The 21,021-nt window shown below is 49.8% G+C and overlaps 1 long non-coding RNA gene across 1 annotated transcript; it reads left to right on the top strand.

The window, feature by feature from the left end:
* Window positions 1–713: 713 nt before the first annotated feature.
* LOC116668163 lies at window positions 714–7,012 on the top strand. Its single transcript, XR_004325231.1, has 3 exons — window positions 714–956; window positions 3,400–3,459; window positions 5,768–7,012. It is a non-coding gene; the product is annotated as an uncharacterized LOC116668163 (long non-coding RNA).
* The last annotated feature ends 14,009 nt before the right edge of the window (window positions 7,013–21,021 follow it).

Below are 21,021 nucleotides of genomic sequence, written 5' to 3'. Positions count from 1 at the left end.
ACCACTAAAATTGGCAGTGTTGGGCAAAATTGCCTGCATTCTTTAAATCACTCTTTATTTCCTTTTTAAAAATCTTACTTTGTTGAACACATATAGCTGAAGTTATGGAAGTATCCTTTGTCTACACTGATTGCTAAGCTCTTCAGTGTCTCATTCAATTATTAAACTATAAAACTATTTGTGGCTTTAACACAAACCTGACACACAGTAGTTTGTCAATAAATATCTTCAGAATAAATGAAGAAAGAGGGACAGGAGTTCAGGAGGGAGGCATCATCTGATCAGACAAAGCAGGCAAGAATAAGCATGACTAGATGGGGAACAGGGTAAAGTACGGAGCGGATTTAAGAGGGAGGGAGATGACAGGCACAGGAGAAACGGCCTAGATTAGCGTCTGAATCTCTGTATTCAGATTCTGACTCTGCCAGTTTTTGTGTGACTTTGGGCAAATCACTTAGGTTCTCCAGGCCTCTGTTTTCCATAAAATAGGGGTCAAAATATCTACTTCACAGGGCTCTTATGGAGTTGAAACAAAGTATGCATTAGGTCCTACAACATGAAATGATTGATATTTGACTATTTTTGACCTATAAACGTTACAGAAGCCGAAGCCCTGTAGTAACAAAGATCCCAGGAGGCCCCACCCCTCCCCAGCCCAGACGGGCCCCTCTAGCCAGGAGGTGCATCTTTGAATATGTAAGGCTTGTGGCTGATCTGCATCGGAAGCAAAAAACGTCTGCTGTCCCTGCTTTCAACTGTCCCCTGCTGGCCTGTTCAGAGCCTGGTGTCCTCTCAGGTGACACCAAAGAGCCTGTGGCCTGGGAAGCTCAGAGATTTGTTAGATGTTGCCACAAGGCAGCTGTGGCTAGCACTGCAGATCAAGACTTCGGGTATTTCAAGTTCTTTATTTTTCCAGACAATCAAAGGCTTTTAACTGACTATTTGCTTCGTACCAGGTGAGTGTGGGAACCGGATTTCTGGAAGGCAGGCCTTGGCAAGGGCCCGGGGGGGGGGGGGGGGGGGGGACATGCGACTCTTTCTCCGTGTCTGGAGCTCCCAGGGCGCCTTTGAGGGGGTGGGGATGGGGAACAGGAGGACAGGTGCCTGGAGGGAGGAGGGGGATGAGGTGTAGCTGCCTAGTGGTTCTGTTTACTCCCACTCGCTGCAGGTTAGCTTTAAATGGGATAAAATCATCCTTTAATCCCCTTTATCTCTGTTCAGTACTTCTAGAAAAGAGCTACTTGACATTTTAGGTGAAAAAATATTAAGAGTGAAAGGCTTATGATATTCAGTGGAAACTGCAGGGTGGAGAAACCGGAGAGTATTTACAGTATGTGCCTCCTTAATGTCTTGAATATGGAACCAGGCGAGGTGAGAGGAGGGTGCTGATGCCAACTCCTGTGGGGATGTGCGGCAGGGTCCCCACGGCATGTTCCTGTTCTGGGGGTAGGCAGGTAGTGGTGGGGGCTTGGCCCTTGTGTCCTCCTCACACCCGCCTCCCCTGACTGGCAGTGAGGCTAGCACGTCCCTCACCTCCCCTCCCTCCCCTCCCTCCCCTCCCCTCCCCTCCCTTACCTTACCTTCCTCACCTCACTTTACCTCCCCTCCCCTCCCTCCGCTCCCTCACCTCCTTCACCTCACTTCACTTTCCTTACCTCACCTCCCTCAACTTAGGAGGCAGCCTTGACTGCCTTTTCAGCCCCTGCTGCCTTTTGGTCCTCTTGCCATCCTTGCCCTGCCTGCAAAACAGGCCCCTTCAAACTGAATAATGCACCCCCTCCTTCCCCTTTATTCCCAGTGGGGCATCAGTCCCCACCAGGCAGAGGGGGGCAGTCACAGGCCAGATGCTGGGCTGAGGCAGCAGGTGCTGAGCAAGGTGAGCAAGGTGCTTTGTACCTGCCGGGGCTGCTCCCCTGGGACAGGGCAGAGGCTGCCTGACCAGCTTCCTGCCTGAGGAGGCGCCCCCATCCCCCCACCCCCCTGAGGCACTGGGGCCCTGGAGAAGTGTCTTCAGCCTGACCCAGAGAGAGGGAGAATGCTTGGGGTCTTGAACCCTCTGATTCAGCAAGAAGCAAGTCGTGCCCATGATGTCGTTGTCATGTACATGGTCCACAGGACATGTGCCAGGCTCTTTAAACACGTGGCATCCTGTGGACCTTGGTCATTCCCCAAGGGGCATTTCCTGGAGGTGGACTTATGAAACCAAGCACTCCAGATGCATGTGCCAGGCTGTCCCACCATGACTCTGTGTGACCGTGGGCCAAGGATGCCATCTCTCTGACAATACGGGGAAACATCTAGGAAAACAGAAACCAGGGTCTCACCATCAGAGAAAGGAGTGAGCAACAGGAGGAAGGGAAAGCTAGAAGCAGCCCTGTTTACAAAACCCAGTTTACGTCTCTGGAAAGTAGAGGTGGCCGTAGCACTCGCCTCCTGGGGTTGCTGTGTCCACACACAAAAACCACTCAATCGTTCATCATTATTACCACTTTATTGTTATTACTATGGCCCCCTGCAGTGTGAACGCACTTCCTGAGTGGCAGAGCCCAAGGCCCCTCTGACTGTGACCTTCCTCTCCTACCACTAGGACCCCATGTAAGCCTCTTCCTCCTGCTTTTGTATCATCACTGAGGTCAGCCCTGGGGCTATGAATTTATGCCACTGCTAATCTTGCCAACGCTTTCAAATGGTTCAGCGAAACATCGTTCGCGGATGCATGAAAGATAAAATTCATGCCTGATTCATGATAAGTTCTGAGTTACTGGGTTCTACTGCTCTTCCCATACCTATTTGCTCATTTAATAATGATACAAGTATTATAAACTATGCTGGGGGTTGCGGATAACTGACATTCATTAATTCATTCATCCAATGAACACTTACTAAGTGCCTACCACAAGCAGGGAACAAATGACCCCAGTGAGGTCAGGGGCGTCCACACTGGGAAACTGAGGGTGAGGTGGGGGCTCATGTCAGGGAGGGCGTGGCCAATGGAGGCTGTGATGGAAGGCTGATTTCAAACAGGGGGAAATGAGGACCAGGTTCTCACTTTTGGAAAAAGGAACTAGAGATATGGAAACAAGAAGACCAGACTCATCCCTGCTTACAAAATTCTGCAGTGCAGAATCAGGGGAAATTACTCAAATAATTGACTTTGTCAAAGAGGCCCCTGGGCTAAAAGTCAGAGACAAGCTGTGGGAAACACTACCTTGCTTGGCCTGTCCGCCATGCCGACTCCGGACTGCTCTCTCCCCTGGCTGCTTCCGGGCCCCATGCAGCCCCTGAGGTGCAGCCTCCCGGTTTCTCACCGAGGGCTCTCCCAGTCCACAGAATTCTCCTCCTGTCCGGCGGGTACCACGGGGCCCTTGCACCTCACCTGGCCTCCTCATGTCTCTCCAGGAAACCCTGAGGCCTCCACCCTGGTGTCCTGAGGACCCTCCTCCTGTTACGGAGTCCAGGGTTGTACTGCTCGCCGTGCAAGTGACTTGTTCCCTTTTGTGGAGTTGTCCAAAGGATTTTTTTTTTTTAATTGAAGTACAGTCAGTTACAGTGTGTCAATTTCTGGTGAACAGCATAATGTTTTAGTGATACATATACATACATATGTTCATTTTCATATTCTTTTTCATTATAGCTTACCATAAGATATCAAATACAGTTCCCTGTGCTATACAGAAGAACCTTGTTGTTCATCTATTTTATATAGAGTAGTTAAAAATCGCAAATATTTTCCAATTTTCAAATGACATAAGCATCTCCCCCTACGTATAGCTGCCTTCCTAGCACTACTTTCTGTGTCATCTATCTTTCCTCTCTTATTTGCAACTCCCTTCTGCCCCCTATGGGGTTCCCGCACACATCCCTGTCTGTTTCTGGTTCCTCCACTGGCCTCCTCACCATGCACCACACCAATGCCGCAAAGTCTGAACAGGAGAGCTTTATCATAAATCTTGGTGTTGGGGAGAGTGAGTGGTCCTTGTTCTTCGAAATTATTTCCCATATGAGCTTTTGAATCAGCCTATAATGTTTCACCTGAAGCTCTGTTGGGATTTTAATAATTATAATTACATTGCCTTCATAGATTAGCTTGGGGAGTAATTGACATCTTCAGACTATTGGTCCTTCCTATCTATAAGCATGCTCTATCTCTCCCTTTATTCAGCTTTTTCTTTTATGTCTTTCAATAAAGTTCTGTAATTTTCTCCTTAAAGGTCTTGCATGTAATTTACTAGATTTATTTCTTGGTACCTTCCGTCGTTTATTGGAACTTCGGGGTGAGGTGTGACTCCTGCTGGAACTCAGTCACTTACGAACGGCAGGATCCTAGTTAAGTCCCTTAAATGGTGCAATTCTCAGCTTCCTCATAAATAAATATACCTCCATCGTAGAATAGGCGTGTAGAGCAAATGAAACAAAGAATGTGCCGCCCTTAGAACATCGTAAATATCCAATAAATGTTAGCTCGTCCTGGAGTTGGTATATATTTGGAGGTGTATTTGTGAATTTGTGTACTTGTACCTACGTGACTGTGCTTAGAATATGGTCCCCAGGCAGAAACAGATGTGACAGCTGCTGACCTATAAGTAATTGGCAGACAACGCCTTCCTCCCTCCCAAGTAAAGAGCGTTCAAGAAGGCACTTTTAAAACACATGGTAAAACTAGAACATCTATTGAATCCCAAAGCAGGGCTAATTAAATTACACTACAAAATTATTCTAGTTAACTTACCAGAAAATCAACTAAAAAAGAAAATTATTGTAAAGATTTTTTTTCTGTTCAAAATTTAGTATGACTTATTACCGTAATTTTTCTTCTAGACTTTTTCAGAGCAAAAATGCGTAACTAGCTTCATTTCTTTAAAAGTTTTATTTTTATAAAACAGTGCATGTTTTATCAGACACACTCAAACATTAGGGAAAAGTACAAAGAAGTAGAAATTTCTCCCAATTATACCAGTGAAGTAGAACCATGGTTAACATCTTGGTCAATCTCTTTTTTATTTCTCTTGATACCAATAAATGGGCTTCTGGATCTGTGCCCACTTTTTGTTTTTCCTCTACAAGGTATTGTGGGTATATTTCCACTTTAATAGTTGCAAAATTACATCATTTTGTATCATTGCATTATATTCCATTTTATAGATTTGCACTAATTTAACAAATCAATTCCCTCTTTACCGCTCTTTGATCTTATGAAATTAGCCACACTCCGATTAACCACTGCGGCACACCTCTTTTTTTTTTTGTGAGTTTGTGTGACCGCCTCCATCAATGCATTCCTTGGGAGTGAGATGATCAGGGTAAAATGTGTGCTCATTTTACATTTTGACACGTGCTGCCAAACTGCCTTCCTGTAAAGGTTGAATCAATCAGCACTGCTATCGCTGGTGCGTGAGGTGCCCGTTTTCCAATAAGCTATGTGGGTTTGTCAGCTTTCTTAATCTTCATCTGCTGAGTGGAAAACAAACCGCTCTTCGTATATGCATTTCTTTCATCAGTAGAGAAGTTAGACATCTTTTCATCTGTTTATTGGCTATTTGAATCTTCCTTTATGGATTGCCTCTCTGGGTAGTGAGCACGTTCATCTGGTTGTTTTATAAGCTCTTTGTGTCTTAACATTGTGTATAACATTGGGTAACCTCCCCTTGACTTTGGGCTTGGCCGTGGCACTTGCTTTGGTCAAGAGGATGTTAACAGATGTGATGCAGGCAGAGGTTTTAAAAGTGTGTGCCTGGCCTTGACCTCTTGTGTTCCCGTTGACCCCAAGAAAAGATGATGTCCTGTCTGACCCGCTGGTTGCAGAGGAATGAGAGACTCATGGAGCCAACCTGGACCAAACCCACAGCCTGGAGCCAAGCCTAGCCCAGCCCAACCAAGATCGGCAGAGCCATAGCTGTCAAGCCACAGACATGGGTAAAAATAAATGATTATTGTTTTAAGCCACTGAGTTTGGGTTGGTTTGTCGTGCAGCAGTATTATCGGATGGATGACTGACATATCCTGTCATTCTCTTGCTGTGTGATCTTGTACCTGTCACGTTCTTCTTTGGGTTTCAGTTTCGTTAAAGGTGGCACGAAAGAGTTGATCACTGAGTGATTTCTCAGCTCTCTTCCAATACTAAGACTCTGGATTGCAAAACAGGGTTTGGGGGTGAGAGGGGAGGAGAGTGTTCTAGAATAAAATCCCAATGCACTGGTGCAAAGAAGGCTATGCAGGAAAGGCGATGTGAGGGGACAGGTTTATCTCACTGGAGCAGGTGGTCTGAGCAGGCAGGTAGGGGTGGCTTGGCTGTCGGGGGCTGATGCAGGAATGTTTGGGTCTGGGCTGCCGGAGCTGCACCTGTCCGTCCTCCACTGCTTCTGAACCTCTGATGGATTAGCTTCTGACCCACCGTGCTGCTGAAACTGACTTCTCAATTATGACTCTCATCAACAAATCCTCACTTTGGCCCACAGACTCCCAGAACGTGATGCCTCCTTCCAACCCTCTTTCCTAGCTTCTGTGACTCCTGGTCTTCGGGCCCTCGCATCTCCATCTGCCCAGTTGGTTTCTGTCTTCTTCCCTGAGTCTACTCTGAAGGTGCCCCTCAAGCTTCCTTCCTCAGCTTCTTCTTCTCAGCCTAGTAATGAGTGGAATTCAGGGATCTGGACCCCAAGTGAGGAACCTGGGTACATAGGTCAGGGTTCCAGGCAAAGCAGGCACAGGGCATGAGAAACAAGATCTTAATACTGCTGAAAAGCAAGTGACAGCTTGGCATGAACACTAAGGACCCAGCGCTGGACTGAAGGAACTATTATGTGTTATAGCTCCACATCTACTCGCAGCTCCAGCGTGATCATTCCTACCTCATATATTCTGTACTCATGGCTGCAATAGATGGTCTGAGCAGGGGTGGCCAAAACCCTCAGGCCACCTTAAAGCAGAGGCGGGCAGTCTCCATCTCTCCTCTGTTCAGCACAGGATGGTCCTCAAATGCTCTTTTTTCAGTAGACTTATTCTTTCCTTTCCCTCTGGCATGAGTCCCCTCTCACTGCTGGCCTCTCCCACTGTCCTGTGAATTCTTAGTACATCCTGGACTGCAGCCTATGGGGTGATGGATGCTCCACTATTCATCTTGCAAGTAACCTTTGCCTTGGATTGTGATTTTGCTTAAAGAGTGTTCTTGCTGCTCTTCTAAGTCCCACCTGCCTGGGTTTGGAAATCATCCCTAGACAAGTCTTTGCACAGTCTTGTCCTCTCCAGACCCCTTGTAAAGAATCCTCATGATAAGACACCCAGGATTTATCATCGCTGGTACTTTCCTTACAGATGTGATGGAGTCAGCATGTTCAAGGAGAAGGAGAATGAACTTGGAAGCAGACACACCTGGTTTTTGAGTTCTGGCTCTGTTATTTGCTGGTCACGAACAACTCATTCCCAACTCACTGATGACACACATGCACACACAACAATGCCCAGTGTCTAACACGTGACTCAGTGAATCATAGCCTACCCTCCAGAGGAACTTTTTTTAAGCATTTATTTTGTTTCTCTTGTTTTCATCACATCATCTGCTTTCTTGCCTGTAGCTGGCACAAAGGTAGCTGGGACTCTGAACTCCTGTAACAAAGCAGGTGCCCAGGAAATGTAGCCAGTTGTAGTGTAACATAATGGGGTTCTTTGAAGAATGTGTGAGTGTGTGTTCTGTTCTTCGCGACATTAGGCATGTACCAGACTTCCTTTCTCTGTCCCCCATGTCCCTCACCCTCATTGTATCTGTTATTATGACTTTGCTCTCTTCCACTTTGACTTGAGTGATTTCTTGAAGCTGATTCTCCATTTCCCTGATAGAATCTCCAGTTATGATCTATCATCTTTGTGGTTGGTTTTTACATGACATTCATTTCTGCAATGTTTTCATTTGTTTCATGTCGCTCCTAAGAGGTAGACCAGATCATTTTTCTTCTCTTATTGTACAACTTCCATGGATAATTTTTCTTTGAATCTCATTCTTCTTTTCAGTTGTGTTTTGTACTTTGTCATCCTGTCCCCTGGATCTTGGGTAATTCCTCTTAGGAGGCAAGTTCTTCCATCTTTTACTCAGGTTCTTGTTTCCTCTTGTTTGTAGGAAGGTACTTCCAGTGCATGGGTCTTGTGTTTCTCCTTGCTGGTCATTCCTCACCTTGAATGAGGTAGTTATTTGGTGGTGGGTGGGGGGTGCAGGTGGGGCAGTGAACTGGGTAGTCCTTAAATTCTATTTGGGTTCATGATCTCAGACATCTTCAGAGCAAAGATATTATATCCTTTGCCCTGGGAGAGCTATCTCCCTCCATTTTCAGGGTCAGCAGTTTGGTGTACTCTTGGCAAAGCTCGTTAGGTCTCTGTAAGCTGTGGCCCAGGTATCTCTGCCTCTTCCTCCTTCAGGCCTCTTTCCCTTGGGCTGTCATAGTCAGGGGGCTGGGGGTGGAGAATCTCAGTGGCTTGACAGCTTGGTGCCTCCTCAGGTCATCACCCCTGCCATGCTGAGTTAGAGAACCCAGTCCCTTGTGGCCTGCCCATAAACTCATCTGTCCTCTCTCCAATCATCAGGTCACTGTGCACCTTAGATTTCACCTCTCCAGCCCAGTAAACAAGTCCATCCTGACCACAGATTGGATCAAAAGCCTTACAGTTCTCCCTGACTCCTCATCCCCTACACCCAGACTACCAGCCAACTCTGTTGGGTCCTCTCTCAGCCAACAACAGATTGCGAGTCTGACCGCCCTCACCATCTGTGCTGGGCCACCATCATTTCTCACCTGCATCATTACAATATCCTCCCACCTGTGCTTCCCCCTTCCCCTTGTGCTCCTCTGGACCCAGGAGGCAGACTGGGCCCACGAAACTGTGAGGTCCACGTGCTGCTGTGTCTCTTCATTGCACTCAGCATAAAATCCAAAGTTCTTCAGTGGCCAGTGAGGCCCTCCTGGTCTGCATGCCCCACTTACCTCTGAAACCATCCTCCACTGCTGTCCGTTTGTTTGCTCTGCCCCTGCCCTGTTGTTCCATTTGCCTGGAATGTACTTCCCCGTATCTGCCTGGCCAGCTTCCTCACCTCCTTCAGGTCTTCATCCAATGTCACTGTCAGTTTGCACTGTATTAGCTCGCTAAGACTGCAGATCAGTACCATAGACAAGGTGGCCTAAACAACAGAAACATACTGTCTCACAGTTCCAGAGGCCAGACATCCAAGGTCAAGGTGTTGACAGGGTTGGTTCCTTCTGAGGGCTGTGAGGGAGATGACTGCCTCGCTCTCTTTCCTGGTGGTTTTCTGGCAATATTTGGTGTTCTTTGGACTGTAGACCCATCACCCTCATCTCTACCTACATCTTCACATATTATTGTCTGTGTGTGTCTGTATCAAAATTTCCCCTTTGTATAAGGACACCAGTCACATTGGATTAAGGACCATTCTAATGACCTCATCTTAACTTAATTACCTATGTAAGGACTCATCTTTTAAAAAGGTCACATTCTGAGTACTGAGGGTTAGGACTTCAACATGAATGTGAACTTTGCGGGGGGACACAATTTAACCCGTAACAGTCACATTCTCAATGAGGCATAGACATTGGGAAATTTCCTCCCAATTTAAAACTGCAAGACTGCCCCCGCCCCCTGCATCCTCAACCCTCCAACCCTGGGTTCTACTTATATCACAGAAGATGGGAGTTTTTCCCTCCAAGATTTCATTCCTTTTTTTTTTTTTTTTTTTTTGCCTTTTTCAGTGAGTTTCCATCTTAACTGAGACTAAAACAAACGTTACCCATGGTGCTCAGGACCTTGTTCCCCACTGAGAGCCCCTTCCATCTCTGATCCTGTGCCAGCTCCATCCCTGTGCTCCATGCCCGGTCCAGGTGGCTGGGCTTCAGGTACCAGGCGGCCCAGGCTGAGGGGCCCAGTGGGGAAAACAGTGGCTCCGAAACTGGCAGAGACCACGCATGGGCTATGATGACTCAAGCTCGGCCCCAGTGCAGTGACCCTGTCCTCCCCTCAGTCAAGTTCACGGAGCTCTTTTCCCTCCTTAATGTAACAGATTGGCCTAATGAAAATGTCTTTGCTCTCTGGCTCTGGAGTGAGAGGTGGAGGCTCTTCACAGCCAGCGAAACCATTTCCAAATCCTCTGGACTTCACCTGTCAGTCTGCAGCTGGCAGAGTGACGACAGACTGCTGGGCGTTACCATTGAGACCCCTGGTCCCTGTGCACCGGCGGCACCTTCCCTCCCTCGTGGGCAGAGTGAGGTCTCTTCCCCCTCCCCCTACCCCCCCTTCCAGTCCCCAGTGAACCCATCAGGAGACCAACCTGTGCTCATCTGCTCAGCACCTCATCACATGTCCCGGGTCAGAATGATGTCCTTGTTGGCCCCTCCATCTGTTCTCGCTGTGGTGGGGGGTGAGGCTCCAGGTCTGGGCGCGGGGCTGTGGTGGTGGGGAAAAGCGATCCGCCTAGGCCTCAGTCCCCAGAGAACATGGGGAGAAAGAGAGAAATCAGGCAACAGATCTGATCTGGCCCGTCCTTGAGGCCTCTCTTCCCCTTCCCCAGGTCAACACATCCCAAACAATCTCAGAACCTTTCTGGCTCCACCACTGCTTCCTCGGAGCCTACACTCAGCCCAACAACAGGTTCCCCCCTCTCCCCCCCGCCACCCCAACAGTCTGCTATTCTCCGCTCAGCAGCCCCACTGGTTAGACCATTTCCCTCCTCCTCGAGGACCCTCCAGACAAAGGCAGATTTACCAGAGGCTAAAGAAACTTAAACTTCAGGGACCCTTACTCTCCAAACCTCTCCCAAGACCCTGGTTGGGCCCTAAGTGATGTGGTTAATACATTGTCAGTTCTGAGATTAATCAGGATTAATTAAACTGCAAGGAAAACTTGCTAAGCCCTGAAATCTTACTGCTCAGATATCAAAGGAAATTGACAGGAGCTTTCCCAAATTTGACAACAGTCCTGAACATTTGCAGGACATGATCCTTGATGGATTGTGAAAGGGAAAAAAACCTTCAACCTTATCGATGTAGAAAATTGTGATGATCAGACTCTGTGGCAGGAAAATCTGATTGAATTTTCTATTCTCTCCACGGAAGTTGCTATTACAAAATCATTGTCTTAGGAAGATGTGAACAGCGAGAAGGCAGCCCAAGCGATTCAGGGGAGACAGAAAGCTGTAAGCGAGTGTCAGGATGCTAGGTAATAGAGTGAGATTTTCCTCAATTCTCTGATGTTTCTTGGTAGTTGCTTGCTTTTTGAAGTCTACAATTTACTGGAATTTTTTTCTCATTCTAAATAAATATTAAATTGCCTATCTAATTTTGACTCTGAACTCTGTGTCTTTTTCTTAAAGAGAATGCCCCAAATGGTATAATTTTCAGAACCATGACAACTGGATCTGCTACTTTCCAGGTCTTCCTACTGCACTTGAAATAAAGCAACCTCCCCCACAGCGGAGTCTGTAAGTCCTCACCCATCCGCCTTGCCCTCTGACCCTCACAGCCACCCCTCCCCTCCCAATGCTGATATTGCATTTGCTGTATCTCCTGCCTGGAACCTCTTCCCTGAATTTCCCTCTGTGGTCATTCAAGGCTTAGTGCAAGGCCACCTCCTCTGAGAAGGCCTCCAGGATAATCCTACCCCTTCCCACCCTGCCCTAAGGCCTCCCCTGGTCACTGCCACCCCCTTTACTTAGTTTATTTATCTGAAAGTATCTTGTTCTCTCTTCAGTGCCCGTCCCCTTCCCCAATTCTGGAAGTAGGAACCCCAGGAGGGGCTCAGAAAGGTCTCTTCAGCATCTACAACAGAGCCTAACACACAGTTAACACTGTGACTGGATAGACCATTGTTGGAATTGACATCTCCTTTCTGGATGGTGCATTGACAGTACACCTTAAAAGTTTTCAAGTGTTCAAACCCATTAATCTCACTTATAGAAATTAATCTTAAAGGCATCATCAGGGAGGGACCCAGAAAGGAAAGTTAGCTGAGTGGTTAAGACCGTGGGTTCATAGTCAATTAGATCTGAGCTTTCGTCTTGGCTCCACCAATTAAATAGCTGCTGTGTGACCCTGAGCAATTTCCATCGTCTCTGAGCCCTGGTTTCCTCATCTGTAAATTGGGATTGTAATAGCATCTCCTGGAGATGGAAGCAGAGGGCTCACATGAGGTCGGCATGAAAAGTGCTCAGCACAGAGCCAGGCATACGAAAAACACCCAACATACGTCAAATTTTACTGTGTTCCTGAACGTTCACTCCAGTGTTGTTTGTAACGGGACAGAATCTGAAAGAGCTTAAATATGTAACCGTAGGGGATTGTCTAGGTAAGTTATGCCACATCTTTAAATTATTGTACATCTATGAAAAGCCCGTTTTCAAAGAACATTTACTCATGCGAGTAAAAGCTCGCAAAATGAGATTATGTGAAAAGGCAGGATTCAAAACCAAATAAAGTGTGATGATACTGCTTTTCTACAAATGCACACCTGTGTTTGAGTGTGCAAATGGCTGTGTGTCCTGCAAGGAAATGCAGAAAAATCCTAAGAGGCCATCTGTGGTAATGGAATTACGGTAATCTTAATTTCTCGTTCATTTGTACTACAATTGTTAAAGAATTACTTTTAAAATCAGTGGAGGAGTAATGTTGTTTTTAAAGGGTACCTAGTATGTTCAGCCGTCTCACAGTATGACCTGCCCAAAGCAATCATTTGTGGGTGGTAGATGATAGATTAAACCACTGGTCCCTGCTCTTCACCCTTCCCTATATCCATGCACTTGACCTGCATATGACTGTGCAGAGCAGATGGAGTGAACCTCAGGGCCTCTTGACATTAGGTGTGGTCCGTGACTTCTTTTAGCCAATGGAATGTGGGAAAAAGTGATAGTTGCAAGCTCCGTGTTGAGGCCTTAAGAAGCTTTGCACGTTCCCACGTGCCTTCTTGTGCCTCTGCCATTGCTGTGAGAATGAAGCAGACCTGCATGTAAAATCTGTATCTTAGAACTGCCAGGCAACCTGCAAATGTGTGAAGAATACATGCTTATTTTTATGCATCACTCAGATTTTGTGGTTGTTTGTTATGCAGCGATAGTCAGCTGATGTGGTGTGATTGAAGTGTTTCACCTGTACTCAAATCCACCAAGAGGATGTCTTTGTCATTCAGGAATGACATAACTGGATCACAATGATAAGAAAGCTGTAATCTCAAACATTTTCAGATCAACAACTGATTCTCAGGGATCCCAAAGGCAAAAGAAATCTTGACATTCCCCCGGTGATCTCAGCTCATTTTCAGACCCATTAGTGTCTAAGATTTAGAGTCACAAGTGGTGAGAAACTCTGTGTCTTTAGACATCATCAAGTTTTAGGGACAACAAGATGTTAACCCTTATTTTAAGAATACTTTTTCCTCTTATGAAAATTATGTATGTTCATTACAGATAATGCAGACAGGCAAAAAGAAAAAGAGAAAAACTATCCATAACTACCACCAAAAATCAACTCTGTCAAATACTGGATATATGCACATACATGTTTATGTATGTTTATAATATTCTTGCAAAAAAGTGGAGTATGCTGTGCATTCCTTTCTATAATCTTCTGTTTACATTTACTGTGTCATCAAAGTCTTCCCATGCCATTTTACATCTTCTGCATAATTTTTTTGAACTGTGGAATTGTTGCTGAGTTTTCTATTTGAATGGATGTACCATAAATAACTTTACCTAACTCCTGTGGTCATGTATGTGAATTCTATCCAGTTTTTAGTTTTTATAAGCAGCTCTCTATGTGACAAGCTCTCCGTGGGTATCTCTGATTGTCTCTAAGGGTCAAGTTCCTAGAGGTGGATTGCTGCTATGCGTATTTATGAAGCACACCATCTCTGAGCATCATTGTTCTCACCTGTTTGACTGGAGGGATTTAAAATCGGTGACGTGCATGATCGTCTTTCCTCTCGCAGATTTCGTGTTGTGCTGGAACAGCCCTGGTAAGGAGGTACCCTTTGAACTAACATCATCTAAAATATTGTAGCTTGGCTGTATTAGATCTTCCCAGCAGAGAAGCAGGACCTGGAGAGAAAAGGGACAGGCAGGTATGAGGGTGTCAAGATCTCACTCAAATAACCCTCTGTGATCAGTCCTCTTAGTTCAGACTTACTGACAGATAAAGAAACTGACCGCAAGGGGCCCCTGAGGCCAACTCTGTATCTGGACCAAGTTCACAGCCAAGAGCCCTGGAGCTGTGGCTCTTTGCCCCCCACTCATGATTCCTTCAGGCAGCAGAGACAACATGTTGACCACCCGTAGCCTCCCTTCCCCTGCTCAGGTGGACCTTGTCTCAGGTCCCCACGGCCAGTCCCATGACTCTCACACTCCGTGTGACATGTAGAAGGAAGATCCTGAGGCCCTGTGCACACCTGGGATCCTGGCCTCACTCCACTGCTAACCTGCCGGGTCTCCTGGGACATGGTTTCACCTCTCCAGGTGTGGCAGAGACTGTCTAGTTGTTCACCTAATCTGTTCCTTCTTCTTCCTGGGCACACAGCAAGTCCACATCTCACAGCCTCCTCTGCAGGTAGGTGGGGCCCTGTGACCCCTGGACCTGGCCTGTCAGACTCCAGCCTGCATGCTCTCCACCCCTCTGCTCACCTGGTGGGCATCAGGGGTCAGTAGGATCCTGGAGTGTCTGGTCCTCTGGAACCTTAAGCTGTGCATTGTGGGATGAGGATCCAGAAGACCTGAGTTTGAGACCCAGCTTATTCCTGGCTCTGGAAAAATGGAGATAATAATCCCAAGGTCATGGTCCTATTGAAAGGGCAGATAGGTGACCTGTGCACCCATTGCCTTCCAGACAATAGAATGTCAGCAGGAGTGGTAGGTGTCTCATCTACTTCAGGCCTTTGAGAACCTCCCATGAGCTCCCTACCTTTTTTGCCAGCTGGATCCTGGCAGAGGACCACCTGCCCTCTGTTCCTGCCCACATGGCAGCTTGCTTCATCAAAATGTGCAAACCAAGAAAGCAATAGAGAGTGTAGGCTAGCAAGACAGCTTCCCCCAGGGAGCCATCCCAGACCCCGCGTCCTGCCATCCTGTGGCGCCCACCACTCAAGGACACCTGTTCAGGGTTTACGTACAACTTCTGTTGTATTGGGGCCATTATAGATTCTGGGGTTGGTTTGTTAGAGCAGCCTGTGTTATTCTGAGTGATACTCAGAATTCACTGAGCCTCTATTTTGTGCGGGACCCTGGTTAAGTTTCCTACGGGTCCCCGATGCCCGCCAGGTGAGCAGAGAGGTGGAGAGCGTGCGGGCTGGAGTCTGACCAGCCAGGTCCAGGCCTCTGCAGTGGGGGCCTCAGGTCAAGGCTTGGCTGACCTGCCTCTCAGTTTCCTCGTCTGTCCACTGGGGCTGCAGTGAGAGGATCCACCACATGGGGTCGTTTGGGGGAGAAATGAGGTCCTGAATACAGGGCACTCGGCACTGAGCGGGGTTCTCAGCATCTGAGGATCTCATCCTTCCCTGAACAGGCCCCCTCCCTGCCTGACCCTCCCCTGGAGCCTCCAGCCTCTGTTGCCTTTCCTGACTCATCTTTAAGTACAGGTTTTCCTCACATCCGCTGGAGCACTCCGAAGCTCTGCTTTACTGGGGGAGAGGGGAAGACTTCCGCCGCACGGCATAGTTCTCAGGAAGCTCAGGTACCTCTCTATTATTTATCAGGCAGACTTTCTCCATCAAAGGGCCTGAAATTCTGGAAAACCTTTCCCTCTGTCACCTGCTAGGAGAGTCACAGGGTCTTACCAGTTTAATGAGCCCAGGAGAGAAATGAGGGTCTGTTGCTCCCCAAGGGAAGCCTGGCTGGGTTGATCTAAATAGATGGGGGAGGAAGTTGACCTGGTTCGAGTCTGTTGTTTGGGGCTGGCCTGCCAGGCTTGTCCCCAGGGGGCTGGTCGAGGAGCGGCAGGAGGTCTGGCTGTAGCTGGCACTTCTTTTGGGCCGCAGAGCTGAGTGGAGAGGATGTTTGGAGGAGGGTGGAAGTCCCCTGCCCTTGGCCTGTCCGTCTGTGTGACGTCCCCACTCGAGGGAGCCTTGGTGACTGAGGCCTGGGTGTCTCCCACCAGCCCTGGTCTCTGTGACCTTTCTCCGACCCATCCTCCCAGGACTCAGTGGTCCAGTCAGCACACAGCTCTGCATTTGTGCAGAGAATTCTGAGCACAAAGCCCTCCCACCTGTGGATGGTTGGAGTGAGGACAGGAAGCCAAAAACGGGTGCAGCCAAATGGAGCGTCTGAATTTTCATTCAACTAAAGGTAACTGGCTTTGCTGCATGTAGCATTTTAGAGCTGGAAGAGGCCTTAGAAATTGCAGGCCTAACACCTTTGAAGACTGACTTGCTTTCTGCTTAAACAGTAGGTCTCCTTACCTTGGAGAGAGTCCTGTGACTTTAGCTCTGCTTGAGGCCGATGTTCCCGGCCTCCCATGGAAACCCCTCCACCACGACGCTGATTTTTCTGCCATGTGTGCTTGTCCAGCTCTCAGCCTTTCTGTCCATGGCTCTAATCTGGAAAGCCCTCACTGTCCCTGCCTGGTGAAAGGCTCAGCTTGGACCAGTGAATATAGTCACCCGGCTGAGGTCTTCTCTGGTCCCACCAAGTGGAGCTGACGGCTCTGTCAGCAGCGGTCCTGAAGATGCCAACTCACCTCTCAGAGCCTTGGCCCAGGAGGCCCCTTACCCAGTGGGTCGTTTGCTCTGACAGGTGCATCAGTGTCTGATCCTCTTCATCTTTCAGGTCTCAGCTCAAAGGTCCCCTTCTCAGAGAGGCCGTCCTTGTCCTCAGTCAAGGCTGTCACTGTCCCTCCTCCACCACAGAGCCAGACTCTACAGCGTAACCCTGCTTACCTTCTCCCCAGCACCTCTCCCCCTGGGATGCTCGGGTTGATGGCTGTTTACCTGTTCCTGCCTGCCTCCCCACTCCAGATGTCAGCTCCCGGGGGCAGGGACCTTATCTGTTCGCTTCTGCACCCCAACTCCTGAGCTGACCAGCACATAGTAGGGCCTCAAGAAGCCTAGTGGCATGACTGAACCTGACATTGGGCCTTTATCTGACCTCCCAGTTTCTCTCCTTGAGGACAGACCTGTGTCCTGAGTGTCCACAGCTCCCGATCAGCGCGACCCCCGCCCCCTCACCTCCGATTCTCCCGCAGCAGCACGAGGTGCTCAGGGCCCATGGGCGTGACTTCTCCGGCCTCGCCCCGTCGTGTTTCATGGCTCCTCTCTGGGCTCCTAATAACGGCCACATTTAGAGGGTTTGGAGCAGGAGCATTAAGGCCAGTCAAGTGGATAAATCACATCTTTCCAAATGGGCCAAACAGTGGATTTGCACAATAGCCTGTGACAAACGCATCTTCAGGGGACGATCTGGCAGGAAACATCCCCTCTTGCCAAAGGGTGCCTCGGCCCTGGGAGAAATAATGAGGGCGTTTTTAGGATTCTAATGATGCTCGCTGCTGACAGGCTACAGAGCTGGAGCTGCCGCCTGCCCCACGCGCATGCTGCTGCACCCCGCGTGTCTATTCCTGGGTCTCCCAGGTGAGCGTCCTGCTCCTAGGGGTACCTGACGCATCCTGTGTCTGTCCCTGTGGTTCCTGACTCCCTCCTGCTGACCTCAGAGGGAAGAGGGCCTCCCTGGGAGCCCAGGGCCCAGACACAGCAGGGCCCTTACTCAGCGGTGGGTCTCTTCTCCCGCCTCCTGCTGTAAGAGCTCAGCAGGGAGGTTTTGGGGTCTCCTGAGGCCAGAGGTGCAGTGGTTAGCGCTCGGGCTATGAGGCTCTTGCTCCATAAAGAAATGAGGGCCCCACGCTGTCCAAGCCGAAAAAGGCCTTGGTGACCCAGTGCTTTCACTGTCCAGATGGGGTTGGAGGCAGATATGGGAATGTTGAAGGCAGAATGACCCCGAGGCTGGGACTGTCTGTGCCGAGCTGTCTGTGGTGGGGACGGGGCTCACCCCCGTGGGCTCCCTGCTGAGGGCCAGCACAGCACAGCACCTGACCTCCACGGGGGTCACCTCACTCAGGGCTCACACCAGCCCTGTGATGCAGGTGGTAGCCCATTTCCCAGATGGAGGAAAGTAAGGCTCACAGAGGTTAAGCAACTTGCCCAGCATCCTGCAGCTAATCCTCCCACACAAAACTGGCCAATCAAGAAAAGACCCCCGAACTTCCTGGCTTTGATACCAGGAAGTGCTCCCCAACTCCATTCACCTCCTGACCCCAGGGCTAGAGGGAGGGGCACACAGGTCAGGACCAGGGACCTGAGCTGCACCACTCGTGAGGAAGTGCGCATCACTGCGCAGCTGCGGACCCTCCCCACTCTACCTGCCTGTGCGGGTGCTGAAACAATTAGAGAGAAAGGTGAGGGTTCTAGCTGCTATTTCAGTGCCTTAATTTGGTGCCTTGTAGAGATACAGGATGCTCAGAATTGCAGGACTTTATTGGTTTCCTAAGTTCCCTGCTCAAGGCAGTTCTTGCCCAGGATTCAGAGTGGCTCCCAGCTCCCACTCATGCCCCCACCCCATTCCTCCCATTGGAATTCAAAGAAAACCCAAACTCTTGTCTTGAATTGGTCAGCCTCTCAGCCAGAAACAGAGGTAACTGAAGAGTTTGATGGAGGAATGTTCACTGAGGTATGAGCTGGAGACAGGAAATCAACAGAGGGTGGAGAGGCACCTCGGGGCGAGCAACACTGGGGAGCTGTGTGCATCTTGGTCCTGATGGGGCCAAAGGAGGGGCAGTTACCAGACTCCAGAGAGAGCTGCAGCTGCGGGAGAGGAGCTGCCCAGTGGAGCTGGGGCTGCAGGAGGGAGATGCAGCCACTGCCAACCAAGGCTCAGCCTGGGGAGCTGGGAATGGACACCTGACCTCTCTCCTCCTGCCCCCGGTCTCCTCTGCTGCCTCCAGGACCCAACAGAAACCAGGGGTCCAGGAGGGCATAGGGCCCTGTCAGGGCTGCCCCTGCTGGTCAGTCTCCTGGGCACAGAACAGGGGAGATGGGTGAGAGTGGGTCTGGGAGCCCATGGAGATGGCAGCATATTTAATCCTCCCCTCGGTCCTGCGAGCAGGGAATCTAGACCCATTTTATAGACCAGGAGAGCGCGACTCTGGGAAATAAGGGTTCACAGCAGGGCAGTGGGTCTCAGCCCGCCTGGTCTGCTCCAGATCCTTCACCTCATCCCCCGATTCCCTCCTGGAAGAACCACTGAGAATTTCAACTACAGGAAATGGGAGAGTGGTTCATAACAGCACTGCCACCAACAACAAGGGTGAAGCAGCTGCTTATGTATTTCCCACCCGTGAATGAAAAACATGGCCAGCCATATCAGTAAACAAGGGATGCTGCGGCCATCAAGTCATCAGCCGCTACAGCCACCCCCGACAGTGAGCGGAGGGAACTCAGGATGCAGACAAGCAGGCAGCCCAGCCTCTGCTGCCACCCCCAGCGGTGCCCCCTGAGGGAACTCAGGATGTGGAAGAACAGGATGCCAGCCCTAGACAGCTATGTGCATGTCAAAGCAATGATTTCAATGAGCCCAGACTTTCGCACCTTCCCATACACAGAAAAGCACTAAAGTCCTTAACTTGAGATGTCTGGCTTTCTTTAATTAACAGTAATATTTTAACGTTCCGACTACCTGGTCTTTGTTGCAAAAACTCCTCTATATCCTGGCTCCTCCCTTGCCTGGGCGAAACAGTCTCTTAGAGCCATCTGAGAAACTGCCTCTGGGCTTCAGTCCTCAAAGTCTGTTGGATAAAACAAAACTCTCAACTTCTAGGTCATGCATTTTATTTCAGTCGACAAACCCAAAGTGAACTTGCAGGAGTGCACAGGTCACTCAGGGTCTGACTGGAAGCCAAGCCTCTGTCTGCTCCGCTGGTGGCTGGGTGCAGGGAGCACCCCGGGAGGAAGAACCCCAGGCTCCTCAGAGCCTGCCAGGCAGGCAGGGGCCCCTGCAACTCCCAGGAAAGAAGGGGCCTCTGAGAAACGCAGAGAAGGGCCCACCTTGCAGAACCCACGTGGCCCTGGCTCCTGGGCCCCGCGTTCCAGGGAGCTGCCCGGCGCCGACCCCTTGCCTTAGAGAGATTCTGCTGTAGCTGCTCCCGGGGCCCCATGGACTCAGGGGTGCAGCTGAGTGCTAGTGTTGTTGGAAAGACTCACATAAGAGTTCTCATCCATGAATGTCTCTGAGAGTCCCTGGAGGTTCTCTGATGGGGGACTGAGCTTGGGCTGGAGAGGACTAAGCCGCCTGAGGCCCAGACACAGGGATTTCTGTCCATCCCACTGCTGGGTGCCCTCAGAGGACCCCTCTCTGGTGAGCCCTGAGAGGCCCCTCACCAGGTCCCCTCTTGGAGTCAGGCCCAAGTTAGGTTCGAGGGAGGGGAGAGAACAGTAAGCAGCATGGTCCCTGCCTGGGGGGACTGAACAGAGATGTCACAGTGCTGCCGGGGGTGGGGCTTTACTTTGACTCTAGACTTAGTGACTCCCCCACTGTGAAAGCTGCCCCTGAGGCCTGGGGTGTCTTCACGCTCTCTTCACAGTGTTCACTATGATGGTCACTCCAACAGCCTAGACCTGGGGAAGAGGGGCAGGCGGGCTGCGGGCTGTGATCTCAAGGCCATTTGGGCAGAGAATTTCGGGATCTCAGAACGAGGTCTCAAAGGGGCCCACAGTCTCCCTTCCCTGGGCTGTTCAGGGTCCTTACCCTCTGGGCAGAGCTTGGAGAAGGAGGGGGGTCCTCCAAAGCACAGGGGCCCCTCCTGACCTGGTTGAAGGGTGGTTCTGCCCTAAATGTTTGCGCCTCCCTTCCCTAATCTCTGCACTATGCTTGCAGGCCTAAAGAAGCCCACCCCTGTGGGACCCCCCTGGCCAGGGCTGCCCCTCCTCCACCTTCCCCTCCCTCAGCTCAGCCCCACCAAGTGAGTCCACCTCCTGCGCCCAGCCCCGGCCGGCCCGCCCCAACCGCCC

The sequence above is a fragment of the Camelus ferus genome, chromosome 13, assembly GCF_009834535.1.
Source record: "Camelus ferus isolate YT-003-E chromosome 13, BCGSAC_Cfer_1.0, whole genome shotgun sequence".
NCBI classification, from domain to species: domain Eukaryota; kingdom Metazoa; phylum Chordata; class Mammalia; order Artiodactyla; family Camelidae; genus Camelus; species Camelus ferus.
This window is presented reverse-complemented; position numbering and strand designations above follow the sequence as displayed.